The 21,765-nt window shown below is 42.1% G+C and overlaps 1 long non-coding RNA gene across 4 annotated transcripts; it reads left to right on the top strand.

Annotated features, from left to right (window-relative positions):
* The first annotated feature begins 16,781 nt into the window (after positions 1 to 16,781).
* Positions 16,782 to 21,759, top strand: LOC127756848 (uncharacterized). Of its 4 annotated transcripts, none has more exons than XR_008013313.1 (7): positions 16,782 to 17,046; positions 17,142 to 17,244; positions 18,296 to 18,471; positions 18,960 to 19,206; positions 19,315 to 19,367; positions 20,371 to 20,418; positions 21,322 to 21,759. It is a non-coding gene; the product is annotated as an uncharacterized LOC127756848 (long non-coding RNA). The 4 variants fall into 4 exon arrangements; XR_008013314.1 differs by having other exon boundaries at positions 20,371 to 21,374; positions 21,462 to 21,759; XR_008013315.1 differs by having other exon boundaries at positions 19,076 to 19,206; positions 20,371 to 21,759.
* The last annotated feature ends 6 nt before the right edge of the window (positions 21,760 to 21,765 follow it).

Here is a 21,765-nt window from a genome sequence, read left to right as displayed (position 1 = left end):
CAAAAACCTTTACTTTTGAAACTGCTTTGCACTTCCATAACCATAGAAAATGAACTGGTGGCTTAAAAACTCTGAAATTCAGTGCATAGAATTTCTGTGAAGAATAATTCATATTTCCCCAAATGTAATACCAAACATCATTTTCATTAATTAGCTCAATATCTAGAAGGGAAGAAGTGAGCTTTTGAAACTCTTGAAAAGCTTGAGCAGATAAAGGTAATGTAAAATTTTCTTCAGCCTCAATGGATAGAAAATCGGAGACAGATGCATTCTGGTTTTGAGCAAAAGAACAAAGCCTTGGCATAGTGTGAAAAAGAGGGGGTTGATCATCCCATACATCATACCAAAAGGAGCAGGTATTTCCACTTTTCAGATTGCACTTTGCAATACCTCTAAAGACATCCATCAGTTTGCAAATATCTCTCCACCAGAATGAGCCCTTCAAGTTTGTCAGATGAGGGATAGAGTTACCATAATAGGCCGACCAAACAAGATTGACCCAGAGCAAATCCTTCTTCTTGTAAAACTTGTCCAAAAATTTAATGAGCAGAGCATGATTTTGGATAGTAAGGTTTAGCACTCCTAAACCACCTTTTCTCTTAGGCTTACAAACTTTATCCCAGGCTGCCAAAGATCTTATTTGAGTTAACCTCAGAGCCTCTCCAAAGACAATGTCTTCTTGCTCTGTCAATGTTATCAATCACTGTCTTTGGCAACATTAAAGTACACATGTAATAAGTAGGTAGGGAAGAGAAAACTGAATTAACTAGTGTAAGTCTATCTCCATAAGACAAGAATGAAGCATTTGATGTAAGCCTTCTTTCGATTCTGTCAACTAAAGATGCAAAATCTATTACCTTTGGCTTAGTGGTACCAAGTGGTAAACCCAAATATGTAAAAGGCAAAGATCCCAATTGACAGCCAAAAACTGCAGCTAAGTTCTGAGCTTTCCCTTCATCAACATTTATCGGGATGAGACAAGATTTATTAAAATTTACCTTCAAACCAGTTCCCAGCTGGAAGGTTTGCAATAAAGCCTTTAGAGTAAAGAGCTATTTACCACTAGCTTTCAAATAAAGCAGGGTGTCATCAGCATATTGGACAATAGGAAAATTTGGGTCGAAGTCTAATGGAAAAGGCTTTGATAGTAGACCCATTGCATAAGCTCTGTTACCAATGACCTGGAGAAGTTCAGCTCCTAAAACAAAGAGTAAAGGTGACAGGATCACCTTGCCTTACTCCTCTCTTGCAGTGGAAATTTTTTCCAGGTATCCCATTGACCAGAACTGAAGAAGAAGCAGAAGAAAAGATCTTCCTTATCCATCCAAGCCATGTAGCACTAAAACCCATGGCTTCCATTACAAGCAAAATAGCTTCATGTTCAATAGTGTCAAAAGCTTTCTCAAAGTCCAATTTTAGAAGGACTATTTCCCTTCTGGAGTGATGGCACTGATGAAGGAATTCAAAGTTCCATGCTAGACAGTCTTGTATAGTTCTCCCTTTTATGAATCCATATTGATTCTGACTGATTATCTCCAATATCACCTTTTGCAGTCTATCAGCCAGGACTTTTGTTAAAATCTTAAGAGAGATTCCCATGAGTGATATTGGCCTATAGTCATTTATACCTTCTGGCACAGATTTCTTTGGAACCAAGATGATAAAAGAATGGTTTAAAGGATCCAGGTCCAGTGTACCAGAGTATAACTCAGCTGCAAATCTATAATAATCCTGACAAATGATTGGCCAACATTTTTTCACAAACATCCCATTAAACCCATCAGGCCCAGGGGCTCTGTCTATAGGCAAATTCTGTATAATTTTGTCTAACTCAGAAATACCAAAGGGTTGATCCAAAGAAGCAAGAGATTGATTTGCATGGAAAAGTTCTTGCAGCTGAAAAGGCATAAACTCAAACTGAGAACAACCCATTCTTGAAGAGAAAGCACTCCACGCTATGTGAGCCTTTTCCTCATGCCTTGTACAAACTAACCCAGAAGAATCTACTAAAGAGGGTATTGCATTTCTTCTAAAAGACTCAGTAGTCAGAGCATGGAAAAATTTTGTATTCTCACCCCCAAACTTGGCCCATCTGATAGTACACCTCTTTTGACAATATTGTTTATACTTCAGGTATAACAGTAGCTTGTTTCTGATAAGAATTCTAAAGTTCCATTCAAGAACAGTGAGATCTCTCAAGTTTTCAATGGAGTCCAAAAAAGCTATGACAGCATTACAATTTTTAATCAACAACTGAAGTTTAGAGAGAGATTTACTCCACTTCTTCAAACCTTTCCTCAAAGCCTTCAATTTAACAGAAATATTCTTGGCTGCATTACCTTCATACCCATGATTTTGCCAAAAGGATTGAACTAAATCAAAGAAACCATCATGCTCTACCCAAAAATTTTCAAATCTGAAAATGTCAGCCTTGGGGATGTCAGTTCCAATTTTCACAACACAAGGTGTGTGATCTGAAGTAGACCGAGCAAGTGGCTTTACTAAGGTATGGGGGAAGGTTAAGGTCCAAGAAGTAGAGGTAAAAAACCAATCCAATTGCTCTAGTAGAGGACTATGCTGCATGTTACTCCAAGTGAAAGCCCTTCCTTTGAGGGGCAGCTCAACTAGACCCAGATCACTGCATTAAACAGGAAAATGTCATTCATGACTGCACCTGGCCTATTTCTATTTGTAACTGATCTATAGAAGTTAAAGTCTCCAAGAATGAGCCAGAGGTCATCATCAGGAATGTTCAACTGGTGGAACCAGGACAGGAAGTTATTTCTTTCAGGACCAGTGTAGGGACCGTAAACTGAAACTAAAGTCCAAACTAAACTAGAATGATTTGAGGTGAAAGTAATCTTAACAGCAAACCTTTCAATTACAATATCTGATCCCCCAAAAACTGAACTGTTCCAGCCAACTAAAATGCCACCAGAAGCTCCAACAGATGGAGAGAAAGCAAACTTGTCAAAACGTTTGCGAGCAAACTTCTTTATGTAAGAATGATCAAAAGAAGATCTTTTTGTTTCCTGAAGGCAAAAAACAGCGCAACCACTTTCCTCAATTTTATTTCTAATGGCTAACCATTTGTCATCAGAATTCAGACCCCTAACATTCCAGCAGAGGACATTCCAATTTCTCATAGCCGAATTCATTTGACAACTAGTCTTAAAGAGAGAAAGATAACAAGCAGGAATAATCCATGCAGATCCCAAGCACACCAACACATAGTACCATCATAGAGTTTACATAACTTAAACACAAAATAAAAGGGTTGATACAGGAATAAACACATGTCCCTAAAGAGTGCCACTAGCAGCCCTAAAAGTCTGATAGAACTAGGCTTCATCATTGGATGGTCCAATGGCTTTCGGCTTGATGACCTGAGCTTCTCCCAAGTCCACCAAGCTTGAAACCTCCTCAAGGGAAGTCCCACACATCTCAGATCCAATCTTCTGGAGCAAAGATATATCACAATCAGTAGGTATAACAGATGTAACATCACTTTCAGATTCACAAGATATATCAGGATTTAAATCAGTAGAAGATAGAGAATCAGATGGGAAAACAATTCCACTTGCCTCAGCCAACTGTTTCAGTTTTTTAACTGCCTTCCCTCTTGGCTTTCCAACACCCATGTTTGGATCCTCTTGCAGAGTATTCTTGAAACCATCCCTAAGAGCTAGAAGTCTACCACTCCTTCTAACTTGAGAGTCAACAAAAGGAGTTCTCTTCTTCCCTCTTTTCCTATGGGAAGGTGGAAGACTAATCTCTATTTCCATGCCTGTTGGAGTAGAAGAACAAGAATGTTCCTCCATTGAGCCAAAAGGATCCTCAGGCAAAACAGGCATCACAGACTACGGAGGGATGACAGGTAGAGGTTCTGGGCTCAGGATTATAGTAGAAGATTCAAAAGAAATACAATCATACGGCACAATTTCATTCCCCAAATTAAAATTAAGCTTTGCAGGATGAAGGGCTGAATTTGCCAGAGAGTTGGCAGACCAGGAATTGAAGGCATCTTTGAAAGCATTAGCAAGGGTGAAAATTAAACCTCTGTTAGCAACCAGATTCCAGCCATGGTTGTTATCAATCTGGCCCATGTTCTCAGGAGCAGCTTGTTCAAGGTCCATGGCCTGATGGCCCACAGCAGCCTGATTCCAAGCCTGGTCTTCTTCTGCAAGAACCACAGGATGTGGGCCAAATTGCCAAATATTATCTTGATTGCCATCATCATCATCATTACCATCAGGATTTTCATCATTATTTGGACTAGCAGGGGGAAGGTCTTCATCAGGGGGAAAAATATCAGCAAAATCACCCTCCAAGGTAAAAACAGAGATGGTCCAGGATTCACCGGCACCCCTTGTGGGATCTTGAAGAACATTTTTCCTTGGGACTGAATCAAAGTCCATGAACATAGCTCTGACCAGAGCTCTGCCCTCTATTGGGTCATTTTCATACCATTCCTCCAACTGCCCGAAAGAAGAGACAACTAGACAAATGTACTGCATGTTGATGTAATCTAGGGGGAAATCAAGCAATAAAAACCAGCCAGTTCTAGTAAATGGAGCAGCACGCCAGTCAGGACCCTGATCGTGTCTGACAAAGTTGACCTAGTGTATACCATCATACATAAAAGGGGGAGCATAAACTAGCAGGTCCCTAACCATGGCAGAACCAAACTTGAATAGACCCACAGCTGAAGCATGAGGAAAACTACGACGAACAGTAAAGTGCTGCACCTGCTCAATGTATTCAGAAATTAGAATCCGATGATCATCCCAAAGTTCCTTCGACAAGATCGGCTCAACCAAAGCAATGGCATACTCTTCATGAGACCTTGGCGGCTTGGTAGCAGCAGAGGTCGATTCTTGGCACACAATCACCACCTTGATGTACCACTTGCCCCGCATGCAGGAAGCGATGGGGATTAGGGTTAGTATTTGCCTTTGGAGCAGGGGAAGGATTAGGTTGAGGCTGCGATTCTGACGCCACTACTAGAGAGCGAGCAACTTCCGGAGAAGACGAAGGGGGTTTCTTATTTTTTTTAACCCAGACCTGATTAGGTGGAGTTTTAATGCGCAAAGGTTGCTCCTTCTTTTTTGGGACAGATAGTTTTTTCCCAAGCCCCTAGCAGACACCACTTTATTGGGCCATGGAGGCTTAACAGGCCCAGCAGAAGGGCAAAACTTTTTAATATGGCCCAGACTTTTACAATGCAAACATCTAACCTCCGAGCAGCAATCCCGGATGAGGTGATCAGAGCCCAAACACCGAAAACAAACCAGCCCAGATCGGTTCAAATTTGAAAAGGAAGAATTCCGCTTATCACGATTAAGATGCGTACCTTTCAGATCAGAATTAGCAAGAACAATTTCCTTGGAGACAATAGAATCAGACTTCTGAGCAATCTTCTTCGGAGATGATGGAATATCAAACTTAAGACGATAAAAAACAGAAGAAGCCTTTATCAAATGCTGAGAACGATTACCCGAAGAAGATCTCTGCTTTACAATGGTCCATTCATTATCTTGCTCAGCTTGCCAGAGATCCCATTCCCGTCTCCAATCAGGACCTCCATTCTTCCAGAGAAAAAACCGAATAGAGAAATCCTTACAAGAAAAGGATCTGAGAGAGTAGATCCAGAGACCAACTTTCTTAGAACACACCACAAAAGTAAAACTTCGATCAATCAAAGGATCAACTTGAAGATCAGACGGAGAAACACCAATCGCCGCTCTAAGAGCAAGCGCCACCGAGGACGAGGTCAATCGAAACGAAGAACGAGGCAACCACTAATCGAAACGGAGAACGGCTAAAATGAGAGGAAAAGTGCACCGGTGAACCAAAACGGCTCCAAACTTCATCGCGGATGGAATCCCCCGGGGAGAAATCCCATCAAGTAGGCGGTGCTGGCGTGACCATCTTCTAGAGAGAGTCACCATGGACGTCGCCAGAGAAGAGAGTCGCCATATGAACAGAGAAGTACCGCTTAGGACTGTAGTTGTTGCAGGTCCCTTAACTTTGACACCAAATCGAATTTTCATCCTTCAACCAAAAAACCAGATACAACATGTCCCACAACTTACAAAACTAGTGCAAACGAGATTCCTAAGTAGTGACTGATGTGGCGCTTATGTGGCATTCTGATCCCAAAATAATATAAAAGTGGGACCCACATGTCAGGTGCACACACGAAATAATAAAAACTGGTGGGGCCCATGTGGGACCCATATGTCATTCTCACTCTCATCTTCTCTCTCTTTCGGCGGCACAATCAGTCTCGTGCCCATATCAGCTTCCTACGCGACCGAGTGCCGGTGACGGTGAGACGAGCGGGTGGTTTTCTGGCGGCCGCTGTCATTGTTCAGGCTCGAGCGGAGGGTCGCAAGCCATTGGGCGCCACCCTTCTCTCTCTCTCTCTCTCTTTGCTGCTCGGCAGAGCAGGTGGAGCGAGGTGGCCGGATCGGAGTAGGCGACAGGCGAGGTGGAGCGGCCGGCCAATGGAGCAGGGCGGGTGGCGGGCGGAGCGACGGAGCTGGGATCTGGATTGGACGACCCCGTGGGGGCATAGGGCTCAGCAACGGCAGCGGGCACCGCATCATGTCGGGTTGCGCGGGAGGAGGAGGAGGCGGCGTGGTCAGGGATTGCAAGGCATTGGAGGCGGTGGTTGTTGGTATTTCTTAACGACATTACTAGAAATATAATTCCCAGCAATGGCACAGAAATACTCTTGGTATATTATGGTTACAGAGTTCATCCGCAAGCACACAGATATACTATTGTAGCCTTTCACCCGAGAGTATTCCAAGGGTATCGTATTTATTTTATCCCGTGGGAAGATCATGTAGAGAGAACTTGACTAATAATTTATATATTACTTGTAATAATCATATCCTAAGCAGGGGTTAAGATAATCCAAGGGTAGGGTGACACACAAGCATCAGCTACTCATTCTCATAATATATTATCTAAGCTAAGTGGAAAGAAAAGAGGAAGATAATCTATTCCTATACTTCTAGTATACATAGTATACATACATTCTAGTTAACCGGTATACTAGCTAATACCCTCTATCCGATGCCCTCCTGGTACTTCGAGAAGCCACCCCTGACTGCCGAGTTCCTTACGACAGCCCGTCATGACCATACAACCGGGGTTAAATACGGAGGAGTACCCTCCCCAAGGAATTAACTTAGGATTATATACAGGCGCGGAGGAATACCCGTACTGAGCTGTCACCATCAGCGGCCCACCTCTCATCCGCAGCATATAACCCCAAATAATGATATCCTGTAGTCTAGACACCACGTCTAAACTACCAGATACTACTCTAATATCATCATCATGACATAGAGTAATTGCATAGGCAAACATTATACTCGCACCAAAGCATCTCCCAGATATGCTAGCAGTATATTCAGTATAGCATGAACATAATGTAAATTTGGCATTCATATACTTGGAGAGTATTTCAATACCATAAATGTATATAGAAGAGTATTCTAATAAAAGTACAAAGCTTATAAAAGAGGAAAGGAAAGCTACTAGAGCCATACTCGAACACTTCCGAAGGCTTCCGGACTCCTGATTTCTACTCTATTCCTATTCCACTAGCTTGGGCCCTGTTTATTTCACACCAAACTTCCCCCCAACTCCCAACTTTCCATCACATCACATCACATCCAAAACTTTCCTACACACATAAACTCCCAACTTTTTTTCCAAACTACCAACTTTCCTCAAACTTCGCCCCAATTTCAGGAACTAAACACAGCCTTGGTACTACTAAACTAAACTTGAGAGAATATGAGAGAGCTTTGCTTGAGGTGTGTGTGTGAAGTGAGAAGGTGAACTCCTTTTATAGGCTACCAATGATGGTTGTGGTAGTTGGAATGGTCGGAATTGCCCTCCAATCGTCATTAGGGAGTGATCCACGCCGTTCAGAAGAAACCTTGCATCCATAGGTGCTAGGGGGTTCGGTCGAACCCCCAGGGGCCGGCCCAACCTGGCCCAAATTCGGCATGCGGCCTCCTCTGTTGATTCACTTCTAAGTTCTTGGCCCATTCATAAATAAGTGTGATTCTCGATATCGTCCGATTAATTTATCGTCTGAGTTGATGTCGATTCTGCTCCACTTTATGGTTATTCTCTTCAAAAGGTCAGTGAACCTAATACTAGTGAAATAGTATTATTCTAACATATTTATGCATTACAAGCATGACTAGTTCTCCTCTATTTTGGTAATATTGACGGTTGAAACTGATCGATAACGACCGTCAACAGTGGTGGACAAGGCGGCCACGCAATCTTTGTCGTTGCACCTCGCGGCGAGGCCCATGACTATCCCAGCGGCGCCATGGCTCGGTTTGGGGGTGGCGGTGGACACTCTGGTGCCGTGCGCGAGGGGGGGGTTCAACGTCGAGGCAGCAAAGGAGGGGTGGAGCAAGCGTCCACGGGCAGGATGGCGAGCTTGAGGTCGCCGGCTCCCTTCCCTCTCCCCCACCTCCATCCTCTCCTCATCGGTTGCTGCCTACCGCGGACGGGTCCACAACCTCCTCCTCGCCAACCTCCAATCGCCATAGCCGTCTCTCCTCCACCGCCGCGACTCCCTCCTCGCCGACCACCTCCCGCCCAGTTCCATGCCAGCCGCCATCGCTCTTCATTTGGAATTTGTGAGCGCAGGGAGGAGGAGATAGAGAGGAGAGATGGGGTGAGGTGGAGGAAGTGGGACCCACCAACATGTGGGTCCCACTAATTTTTTTATTTCTTTATTTGACTGACTTTGGGCCCATATAATTTATTTTATTTATTAAATTTTTAATCTCGATTCTAATGCCACGTCAACGCCACGTGAGACGATGACCAAGTCAAACCATCCACGTAGGCACCACGTCAGCTAAAACCACCTTCTAAACCGCCTTGGGACCTTATTTGTAGCGGTTTTGTGAGTTGAGGGATGCTTAGTATCTGGTATTTCGGATTAGAGATGAATTTCGGACTGAGCGAAAAATTGAGGGACTTAGAGTTTGATTGTTCCATCTCTCTCTCACCGCAGCATGTTAAGCACACAAGGGCCCATCTGGCTGGCGACAGCCCATGACGGCCCAAGTCCGGCCGCTCCGGCTAGCGGCTGTTGCCAGCCATGGATGCCTCTTGCCTATCTTGATTTTTTAGATAATGGAATTTAACATCCCAGCCTTTGCTCAAAAAGAGCTACAGCCAATTATTACACGGTAGCACTCCAGAAAAGAGTGAAGTTCAGATAAATAGAAGACACCAAACAAAAATAGAGGAAACCAAGCCAAAATAAGGAGAACACATTTATTGAAGTCTATTTGCGAACCTCCATCCATAATTGGCAAATAGTTGTATAACCATTGACTCCAACTTGCGGCATGCAACCTTTAGGAACTCCCCATCATCCTCACACCTTTGTAGCTATGCCCAAAACCGGAGCCAGTGCGTTGCCCTGAAAATTACCTTTATTCCCCTTTTTCTTGGAGTTAGGAGGAGAATCCCTAGAATCTAAGGTGGTCTGAAGATAATTATCACAGTCCCCACCTGAATCAATTATCTCCTCCATAATTTCACTTTAACCTGCAGATTTTCCAAATTCTTGTCAGCCTTCAACTTCTCAGCTCTTTGAAGAACAAGTTGATCACTATCACTTGCTCTTCTTTTACTCCTCCTTGATGGAGAGATTGCCGCCTCAGGAATAGCAGAGAGTTTTGCAACCAGACTTTCCTGAGATTGGACTTTCTCAACTCCAATTACATCATCATGTAAACCATCAAACTCTTCATCAGACAGATTCAAGCCACCAGAGTCAGCAGTCAAGCCCACCTGAGTAGAAGGTAAAGAAGGACCATCCTTCTCACAGAACATACTCCCATAACCCAACTTAGATTGACTTGAGCCCCTAGGGCCCGGCTCCTTCGCCGAATCACCCTTCTCATTACCATCATTTTTCTTCTCGAAGTCACCATCACCAATATTGTCCATATCCGTTGGTGCAGGCTCCTCAGGACCATTCGCAGGTTCCACCCTAAAGGCCAACTCATAAAAGTGATCCCCAATAACCACATCAACCACATCAGGAATCAAAGATGGATCAAGGACTAACACTTGTAGACGGGCAATGTCATACCTTCTAGTAAACACCATTTCAACAGCTTTAGTGATACCAAGAATAGAACCAACGGCCCAAATAATTAAGTATTCCCTTAACTCAGAAGGGATACCTTTATACTGCACCCACACCTTCGGGATCACATATTTAACCTCATTACCTACCCCTCTCTCCACAATCTGCATCTCAGCATCTCCAACCTTAGTATGCACTTTACCCCATTCCACTATGCGTTTTAATTCAGCGGTAGAAGGAAAAATAGTGCGAAAAGAACCATCACCATTATCATGTACTACCCACCTCCATCCTCCAGGGATTAATCTTTCTAACTCAGAAATCACAGAATTCACTATCATCTGTCCCTTAGTCACCTTAATCAAAGCTGCTCTAGGCTCATGCTTAATTCTCTGGCTAGCTGAAAGAGGAATATGGAAGAAACTCAAACCATCTCCAGCATACCCATACCCATATAACTGAGCAGAAGGTTTAACAGATGATCTAAAAATAGGGCAGCGAGAAGCAATATGATGCTCGCTTTCACAAATCTCACAATAAAATTTAGACAAGCATTCCTGCATTGTATGCCCCTTAGTATAACACCTATAACAATACGGCTTACCTGAACCTTTCACCTCGACCTTTGCTTTTCCCTTATTCTCATCAACCGAACAAAACACCAGAGCTTGCTGATCAACACCACGAACACCATCTGACCCATGAGGGACCAAAGCACCTCCTGCACCCACACCAGCAGGACTGGTCCCAACAACAGCAGCAGATTGGGAAGCAGAGGAAACACCCAACCCCGACGTCATTGCAGCAGACAAAGCAGCGTTAGAAGCTCCACCTTTTGTCACATCACCTCCTGCCGACACTTCCTCACCACCTACCTTGCTAGCTGGAGCACCCACGGTAGACGGAACAGCACCAAATGGTGCACCAACTCCACCACCACCTGGCACGGTAGCAAAAGGCGCAGCACTAGCCGGCACAAAGCCTCCAGCAGGCGGCATAAACGCAGGTGGAACAACTCCTCCCGTCAATGGCATCACAGCAGACACATCTCTCCTGGACGGTAGAAACGAAGAAGGGGCAGCAGGTATAGCACCAAAGACAACCTGCCCCGCACTCCCTCCAGGCTGGCCAGCAGTCCCAAACGACGGCTGCAACCCTAGATTAGGGTTTAAACCAAAACCACCGTGATATCCACCAGCAAAGCCAGTATTCGGTCCAGCATTCAAACCGAACCCATTGCCATAACCACCTCCAGGAATCCCATACCATCTTACACCTTGGGCGAAGTCATGGCGGCCACCGTGACCAAACCTGCCTCTTCCACGGCCACGACCTCTCCCATCTTGCTGGGAACCGGTGTCAAAACCTGGATGAAAACCCCTCGTAGCAAAACCTTGCCCTGCAGCCCCATACCCCTGACGGCTGTTCTTCTCCATCGGCAGGCGAACAGCAGCGGCGTAACAGCGTGGTAGCGAGACAGATAAATCTCTCACCCTCTTGCCTATCTTGATGGTGATGTCGTTGCATCGAGCAACCGGCAAGTATAGTATAGACGATAGTTACATACGTATATCGTGAAGACTGGGCATGCGAAGACTCGCGCTTTACCTCGGCCGTGTTTAGTCTCCCCCTATTCCCAACTTTCCATCACATCATATCATATCAAAAACTTTCCTACACACATAAACTTCTAACTTTTTTTCCAAACTCTCAACTTTCTTCAAACTTTCAACTTTTTTCAGGAACTAAACACACCCCTCGTCTAGAGACGATTGACTTTGACTTGTGCGAATTGTGAGTCAAGCTAGCACAACTTGCATATATAGTTGCATGCATCAAAATCAAAAGCAACTTGGATTAATTTGATACTTCCAGCGTAACCCAGCTGGATTAATTTGGTTATGAATATGAACGTAGCCTATGTTCGGATGAAGGGAATGGCCGAATAGGGTAGTTAGTACTCATCATCCTCCTCCTCTAGGTAGCTTCCGTGTTGTACCCGTGACAAGATAAAAAAACCACTGCATATTACTCCCTCCATTCTTAGCTATGGGAGATTAGAGCAAAACTAAAATTCTAATAAAAGTGTGGTGGTGACATATACTCTGACCTTTCATTTAGAGTAAATTGCACTGGCGGTCCTTAAACTTATAAGCAGATTTCATTTAGGTCCACGAACTTGCAAAGTGTGTATCGAGATCCCTAAACTTGGTTTATTGTATCATCCCGGTCCAAAGTCTCATTTGACATGGTCTTGCCTACATGGCATGACATGTCGACGACGGCATGGCACATTATTATTATTATTATTTCTTTCTTCCTCTTTCATTTCTCTCTTCTTCGGCCTCTTCGATGCGAGGGAGCTCGAGGTGGCTCTAGTGGAGGAAGAAGATAAAAGAATAGGAGGAAAAAGAAGAGGGGAAATGAGAAAAAACACCATATCATCATCCACGTGGGGTGCCATGTAGGCAAGACCACAGTCAAACGACCCTTTGAACCGGGATGATACAATAAACCAAGTTTAGAGATCACGATGTGTGCTTTGCAAGTTCGTGAACCTATGTGAAACCTCATGACAAGTTTAAGGACCGCTAGTGCATTTTACTATTTCATTTATTTAAGTACAACATTGGTCAGTTCAAAGAGGGAGTATTTCAAAAAATAATAATTTGGCTAAAATTACCAGCTATTGAAGATAGAGGGAAAATGCAAATTCGGTTGTAATCTGACCTGATATCGTCCAAACCAACATAATTAATTCTTAAAATTCATACATAGCTTGGTCAGAAATTATCTGAAAGTTTTTTTTGGTTTTGACATACGATAGAAAACATCCCAAAAAAATCATATGAATTTAGGATATTAGATTGCCTTGAGATTCGTCTAACTCTAAACTCTTGGCACCACCACTTCTCCACCACCTCCCATGGTGGATCTACCAATATGGCTTGTTGGGGCACATGCCATAGCTACCTATCATTGCAAGTAAGAGCAGGTACAATAAGCTGATTTAGCAGGCTGCAAAACATTACACATCAGCATATTCTTAGGTGGAGGAAAGAGAATCGAAGGGAGAGAATAGCACGTGTACCCACGTGTGGTGACGATAAAAAATATATTTGTGGGCCCTCCAACTACCCCATTAGATCTTTTGTTGCGTTTCCACATAAGGTTTGCTTTTCATGTTCCAATCCGTTGCATCCGGTGAGAGATCTTCGCCGCTCGCCGGCGCCTTTAGTTTGTTTGCCGGCATGGTGACCAGCGTCGGCAAGGATTCCACCTCCGAGACAGCTCCCCCAGGTGAGTCCGAGCCTAGGCGGATCGAGCTAGTCCGGCGAACCAATGCCCTTTTGACTAGATCAATCTCCTCTAGTCTCGAATCGAGCTCCTCAGACCTTGAAATCGAGTTCTTGCCACAGGGATCAACGCCCTCCCCACCGGAATCAAATGAATCGGATGCATGGATGGAGGCATGGAGCTGCAAAAGCGACTATGATACTTTGCTCCGCTGTGAATCAATCATCGTCTACCTGCAAAAGTCATCTTTCTTTTCTTTTTTTCCCTTAATTTCTTGCTTCCGTGTGAATTGAGATGGATAAAAGGATAAACTACCCGTCACTATTTGCTAGTTGTTGATTTTAAGCCAATTCAGGGTGGCTGATTTGGCCTAAGAAGTTGGGAAAAAATTGGGAGAAGAAAGATGAGCTAGCAAGTAGAAACCAAAGGCTTTTCTTTTCTGGGTTGACAGACTCCATGACGGATCGACAGACCACAAAGATATTGCTCACAGTTTATCGTACTTGTTTGCAGAATTAGTTATTTGATTAAGGACATCACCAGTGTATATTTATCAACTAGTAAATAAGGTGGGACATTGTAAAAGTAGGTATTTGTTGTTAAAAGTTCTACAATGTATAACTAGTAATAAGGTGGGTCCCAAGCCAATAGCATGAAGGGAGAGGGATGAGGATCAATACATGCCAAAAGAATCAATGTTTTTTTAATCCTTACTACTAGGTTGTAGTGCTCTTGCTTGGTAGTAGCTATTTACTGGTTCCACAATGCTTACCACCTGGTATGAAGATTAAAATATTGCCTATTACCTGGTTTGGGAGCACATTGTGGATGCCCCGAGTTGTAGTTAACATAATAGCCATCCTATTGTATAAGATGATCTTACTATTAACTATAAAATGATATGGCAATAATTGAAGCTAATAGCTGGCTATGTACTATTGACCTTGCTCTAACCTAACCTTCGATTTCCCAGGAATGCTTACCTAGAGCGGCCACCAAATGAGTGCATAGACAGGCGTTGCGACTTGCGAGGTCACCCGTTTCGCCCTCGCGCGGTCCCATGAATTGACGCTTGGTCCACAACCCATTTCTCATTTTCACCCATAACTTATTCCCCATGACACATGAGCTATAGGGCTGATGGCTACTCTACTCGTGCTCGATCTGTGCTTGGGGCTCTTGCGCGCTCAGCTAGGCGGAGGAAGATGTAGTCGGCGGGGTGGTTGTGCAGCTCAGTGGGCAGCAGTCGTGCGGGAGCGGTGGTAGTGCGGTTGGCGAGCAAAAATGAAAGCAACGACAAGGGCCAGATTCAAAAACAAATTAGTTTGGAACTAGCATACTGTGATTGATTTGTGGTGCTAATTTGTTTGGGTGGGCGAAGAAATGAAATGATTTCTTTTTTACTATTACTCCTCGTTGTTTTGATTTGTACTGAATAAATGTTGGTTAAAGAGATTTTTCACTCCAATTTTATTGGATAGCTAAAGTTGTACTATGTTGAGCAGGATTTGTTCAAAATTAGTTTGAAGTGAAGGTATTGCTTGATCGCTTGCGTCCTATCTACGATTTTTTTTCCTCGATCCGCCACTGCCATCTCCTCCACCCAATCCCCTTATCTCCTCCCCTACTAGTCCGCCACCATCCCACCACGATGCCACATAGCCTTGTCGGCATCCTCAAGGCATCATGAAAGGCCTATACCTTCCCCTCTCTCTCTTATCTCGCCCGCTCCACCATCTTTCACATCTTTAGCAACAAGAAGCCGCCACAAAGGCTATCACTGGCCTCGTCTCCTAATCAGTAATGACTCACCTCACTTTTCTCTCATCACCTAGACTAGTCCACTGACCACGTATCTTCGGTATCATCATCACTGTCCGCTCGTTTCACCATGGCGCCGACGTGCTCATTGTTGTCGGGCCGCCGCTTCTCACAGACATCCCTAACTTAAAGCTACCTATCGCGCGCGCGTTGGCGGCGCAGGTTTCTAGGAGCAGAGCCAGAGCCTAACTAACTTAATTAGTTTTAGACTCCTAACTAATTGAATTAGTATCAGATAATGATGGTAATTAAGATAAGATTTTTTTTGGAAGATCTTTTTTCTAATAGATTGAAAACTTTAAATTAGATTTGAAAACTTTCGACTTAAGATTTAAACTTTGAAGTCAAATTTTGAAAACTTTCAACTCAAACTTTGAAAATTTTGAACTCTAAATTTGAATGTCTAAGACAAATTTTGAAAACTTTCAACTCAGATTTAAAAAATTTCAACTCGAGATTTAAAAACTTTCTACTCGGGATTTGAAAACTTTCAACTTGAGATTTTGAAAACTTTCAAGTCCAGATTTGAAAACATTTTCAACTCATATTTCAAAACTTTCAACTTGAGATTTTGAAAACTTTCAACTCGAGATTGAAAACTTTCAAATCTAGATTTGAAAATTTTCAACTCGAGATTTGAAAACTTTCCACTCGAGATTTGAAACTTCCTTCAAATTGAAAAACTTTCAAGTTAAGATTTGAGAACTTTCGACTCAAATTTTTTTGAAAATACGTGTGCTATCGATTAAAAAAATAAAAAAAAGCACAAAAAGAAAAAAGAAATTTCGACTCAGGATTTGAAAACTTTCAACTCAGATTTGAAAATTTTCAACTCAGATTTAAAAACTTTCAACCCGAGATTGAAAACTTTCAAATCTAGATTTGAAAACTTTCAACTCGAGATTTGAAACTTCCTTCAAATTGAAAAACTTTCAAGTTAAGTTTTGAAAACTTTCGACTCAAATATTTTTGAAAATGCGTGTGCTATCGATTAAAAAAACACAAAAAGAAAAAAATCAACTCGGGATTTGAAAACTTTCAACTCATATTTGAAAACTTTGAACTAGAGATTGAAAACTTTCAAGTCAAGATTTGAAAATTTTCAACTTGATATTTGAAAACTTTCCACTCGAGAGTCGAGATTTGGAACTTCCTTCAAATTGAAAAACTTTCTAGTTAAGATTTGAAAAATTTCGAGTCAACTTTTTTTGAAAACCCGTGTGCTATCGATTAAAAAAAATGGGAAAAAAGAAAAAAAGGAAAAAACGCGCGATGGGAGGGGAAGCGAAAAAAAAAGAAAAAAACGAAAAAAAGGAAAAAGATGGAAAAAATAGCGATAAAAAAAAGTGGGAAGAGCCAGTTCCATAACCCAACTTTCCATTTCCCCTTCAGCCGTAAAAGACTGTTCATCAGCTTCTCGGCCCACAGCCCATGACGGCCCGCCCACGCCCACGCTGACGCCGTCTCTCCCACACTCCCCACCTCCGTGGCTCCGTGCCTCGGTCTCGCTACCAGCCGCGGCCGCCATACGCGCGCCCCACCCACCAAAGCGCCACGGCCCCGGAGCAACGAGCAGGATCAGAACGCCGAGTTCAATAGCTCCGCTGCCGACGAGCCACCGGAGACGCCCTCCATGCACCTTGCCGCCTCGACCTGCTGGTTGCCGCGGCGCTGCCTGCAATCTCTGCCCGAGGCTGGGATGGTAAAGAGATGAGGGATCTAATGGGGAGGAATAGAGTGGAAGGGGCTCATCATGCACCGGAAGATCCTCCACGGTAACAACCCAATCTCTTTCCCCGTCCCGGCATTCGTCTTCGCCCTCTCCTTGTGCGCGCAAAATCTCCATTTCTCTCACTCTCTGTGTTTCCAGGTGATTCATTATGAGAGGAATTGACAAGCGTTAGAGCCGCACTCACCTTCAGTTTTTTTATTTTAAAGACGGAAATATAGTTTCGGCATCTTCACCAACTAAGGTTTGATGGTCTAGTGTATCAATTTTAGTGCCTTGGAAATTTTCTGCTTTTTTGGATTAAAAGCATACTGATCGCGAACATTGCTGTACTGATTGGGAACTGTACTCATCATGAACATTGTTATCTATTTAAGTGGCTTAGAAACACTGGTTGATGATTGTGAAATGTGAATTCTTCCTTTTTTTGGATTAAAAGCCTAAGCTCAACTATTCAAAATTTAGAACAAAGTGTGAAAGGTTTATATTGGGGTTATGAGGCATGCTAAAAGAGCAGCAGAACCAACTACCATCACATTACTAAATCTGTCAGCAGTAGAACAGGCACACACTACCCTGAACAGAGTCCTGGAAATAGCTAGCACAGACGATTAGACTATCAAACCCCAGATTAAAGTGCCCCCATCAAACCTTTAGCTCATGTCTTCATCACCTCCACCACTATATCCAGCTTTACTTGCTCCTTCCCGTTCAGTGCTTGCGGACATTGCTGTAGAATAAATGACGGTTTACATAGAGCGACCACCAAGTGTCCAAGTGTGAAATTTAGACTCTAATCTTTCATAGAATCCTTGTCTTTGAGATAGATGCTATTTGTTCTAGAGTTCAGATTAGTGTTAAAGAGGAGCGTAGGTTTATGACTACTGAAACAGATGCTATTTCCACATTAAATCTTGTTAGTGATGTCTTGATGTACGACCAGTTATTCCCATTATAGTGCTTTCATACTGTTCAAACTATTTTAACCCCTGTAAATACTCATTAACAAAATATTATTCCTCTGACTAAAATATGCATCAAGGAACAAGTATAGCATAAATAGGAAGAGAGTACCCTAGAAAGAATATATATAAAAAGGAAGAGAGTTCATATCAGAAGGGACCATATACTTGTGTGCATACATCATATCTGTGAGTGGTGCGTAGATATACTCAAGAATTTGCCAACTTAGCTATGACTGATACAAACAAAAGCAGAGTTACAAAAGGGGGACAGCCCACTGAGATCAATTGTTGATTTTTGTAGCAGATCCATGATTTATGATTTTCTTCCAGGCTAGATAAACAGAGAAGTTCTTTGCATTTTATGCAAAGATATTCCAGCCATCGATTTTATCAGATGGAATGAGCAGAACTGTGAGGACCCAAATCAGAGCACTCCAGGCTCGAGCTGATGTATCATGGCCTGTACTGGGACTCATGAGTGCCATTATATTCCACTGCAATTCCAGGTATGTACTGTGTTGTACTGTAGTGCTACTCAAATTTGCATCCTGCTCAAGCTGATTAAACTTTGTACCAGTCAATCAATCGTTCCACTCCACTCTAGCACTGTTGCCATGCCCTTATTTGGAAAGTGATAGCCCTTTATGATATGAAATTCTGAGAATGTTATCTCCCTCCTATAGCAATTTTTCATGTAGTTGTATTTGCGAAAAAAATTCAGAAGCACACTTCAGCGTGAGTTACCTCAATATATTGCTGTACTTTCAATTGGAAGATTTTATTCATTAAGCAGCATAGACAGCTCTCTCAACTAAAGTTCAGTATATCTCCTGAAATTAAAACATCAATTCTGCATGACTTCTATAATGTATTTATGTTCTTCTTGGTTTCTTCAATTGAATCAGCGTGTCCATCTTGATTCCGTTACAGTGATAGTAAAAGCAAACTCACTGCTGTCACTTAAAACTCTGTTTGAATGTATTCTCATGTCCAGGTATTGCTAAATGAGGAAATCAGTGCCTAGATGAATCTAATCCATTTATTATGATGAGCAAATTGAATCTTTGTCCCAACCTTTCCTCTGAGTGCTGGATTGAACTCCATCCACAGCCTGTCACAGGAAAAGTCAGAATGAATTCAATACCTGCTATTAGAAGACGAGGACATGCCCTCCTTGGCCTGGTCATTGTTCTTTAGTGAGAATTATGACAAGTTCAATCACAAGTTAAAATTTCTACTTGGTATGTATAATCACATTGAAGAAGTAGATGTTTATAGCTGGTGCTTATATTCTTTATCGTATCTTTATTCAGCCATGGTTTATGTTTATAGTTGTTGATTACTTGCAGGATATGAGCCAATTGTTGGTCTTGAGTCTGCAATCCACTCTTCGTCTCACAATGTAAGTGTTACAGGTCAAGAAATGTGTCATGTGCTGTGCATTATATAAGTTTTGTAAAAGATATGACCAGTAGGTCAAACTTTCATGACAAAACGTATCCATACAGTCCTCAACCATTATTATAATTCAATTGCTTTGCAATCATATGTAGTTTAACAATGGCAGACGATCTGCATAATTCAAGAGAAAACCTTTGCTAGAGGACATTTTTTGAGCAAATGCATATATTCAAGCAAACTACAATAAAAACCATGTTTCTTTTCAAAGTGCTTAAGGTTATCATAACCTACAGGAGGAATCTTGACTTGAGGAGTACAAAAAGTTCCACCTCTCCAAATTGCTGTCTCAAAGCCTCAAATTTGGCTCAAAGATGCTAATGTTAATTTGGATCTGTAGCTGTGGATCAACTCATGTTACACAGCATTCAAACAGTAGTAATGCTTTAGTCTAAAACTTGCATCAACTATTAGTCTAAAGGTCTACTAGTTGAGTAAAAGGCTACTCTTGACATCCTGTCTGTAAATCCTACAGATAGCACATGAGCTTTTGACCAATAGTGGTTGGTAATAACTGTAGTGTGATAATTTCTTAGGATTCTAGGTTGCTTCGTGCTCCTTGGAGATAGATGTTAATGAGGTATGAGGAGCGCCTAAGGCCTAAGCTTAATACATACTTACCAAATGCATTTTTTCAATGTAAAAAATATGCTTGCGTTATTATTTGAGCTTTTGAACACCAAATTGTTGAAAATTAGTACATTACTGAATGAAAAGATATATAGCGTTAACGGGTGGTGATTTAAATACTTTGATAACGGCGTAGATAGAAAACTTGATCCACCCGGTGAAGAACCAAGAAACAAGTACTCCTGTTCTTTAACTTTTTCGCTACATGTTTATAACTATGCTAATATGCATAACTTGCTATGGTGTTCTTAGTTTAGTCAGTTAAATTGTTCATATCTCAGACCCCATGATTTCTTATGTACTTATTGGTATGACAGGGTTTAATTCGGCTATGACATTTGTTACTGGGGAGCATGGATGATATGGTGAGTAGAAGCTATTTTGGGCCCCAACCTTTTTACATTTTCATTTTGTAAAGTGTCACTAAGATTTATGTTATGATTTGACTCCCTACGGTGAACTATATGCAACTTTGTACTGTACTATGAAATCAGCAAGCAGAAATAGATAGTAATCACCTCCTCAACTGTCAAAGAGAAGAAATCAGACGGTGAAGCTTCCATTTTGAAGACAAGGCTCACCAATTATTTGACAATCTTACATGCGCTGCAAGAGCGGGGTGCACTTCTAGTTCTATGCAGGCAACTGGCAGAAAGGGCCATCAGGGTACAAACAGTTTGATCAGATGGGCATGGATCTCTTACTCAACTCTAAAATAGGGAACTTTACATTGCTACCAGAAAAAAATTTACAAAATAAAAATGAGGAGTTTACTGCCAGTCATGCAATGGGTGTTATTCTATATGTTCTACGATACTTAATTCTTTTGGAGGAATAGAAGCTTTTCACTGGTGCTTATGGATTAGGGTCAACTTAAAAAATTATTGTGTATCGTATTTCACCTTATTTGTTTTTATAAGCAAGTTACTCACTTTGGGTAGTAAGAAGTGATTAATTGAGGTAATGTTGTGCACAGGCAGTCAGGCATGACAATAGTAGTTCCTTTTTTTTAAAGAGAGGATGATAATAGTAGTACATTAATAGTATAAACTGAAAACATCGATTGACTGTTCTGTCCATGACACTGTTTCAACTTGGAGGTACGAATTATGATCAAACTCCATTGATGATAATCATATGACCAAAGCAAATAACAAATTTCTGTTATTTACCTTTGTGTTTCTAGTATCTAGTTATCTACTATGACATTGATATCTGAGCAAATATGATCAATGTCCTACTCATAATTTGAGCATTTTGTTTTGCAGCTGGGCCGAAGATGCACCGGTTCAGCTTGTACTGGAGAACCTGTTATGCCAAGGTTTGAACTGGGATGTCTCGCTGGTTGGGTTGCTACGGAAAGAGAGTTCTGTGTATCTATCTGACTACACGCTAGTTGAGGTTGCAGGAAATCCGTCTCCAACGTTGCAACTACATGCTGCTCTCAAATAACCAAGATTGAAAGAGCATCACTTGCCATGTTTTTTAGGCTGCTTTAGCTAGATTGTTTAGTGTACTGGAAGTGCATTTGGAAATGTCTGGGAAAGATTGAAATCATATTTATCAGAGACTCTACATATTCCGAAACCAACTACTGTGACTGTTGCCGTTTGATGTGTTTTGTGTTGTACGTGTATCTTCTAATCCAGTGCATGCTTAGTCCTTCCAATCTTCATCTGATCCGCAACTTTTGCACAATAACTTACGAAATG

This window comes from Oryza glaberrima, chromosome 12, assembly GCF_000147395.1.
Source record: "Oryza glaberrima chromosome 12, OglaRS2, whole genome shotgun sequence".
Taxonomy (NCBI): domain Eukaryota; kingdom Viridiplantae; phylum Streptophyta; class Magnoliopsida; order Poales; family Poaceae; genus Oryza; species Oryza glaberrima.
This window is presented reverse-complemented; position numbering and strand designations above follow the sequence as displayed.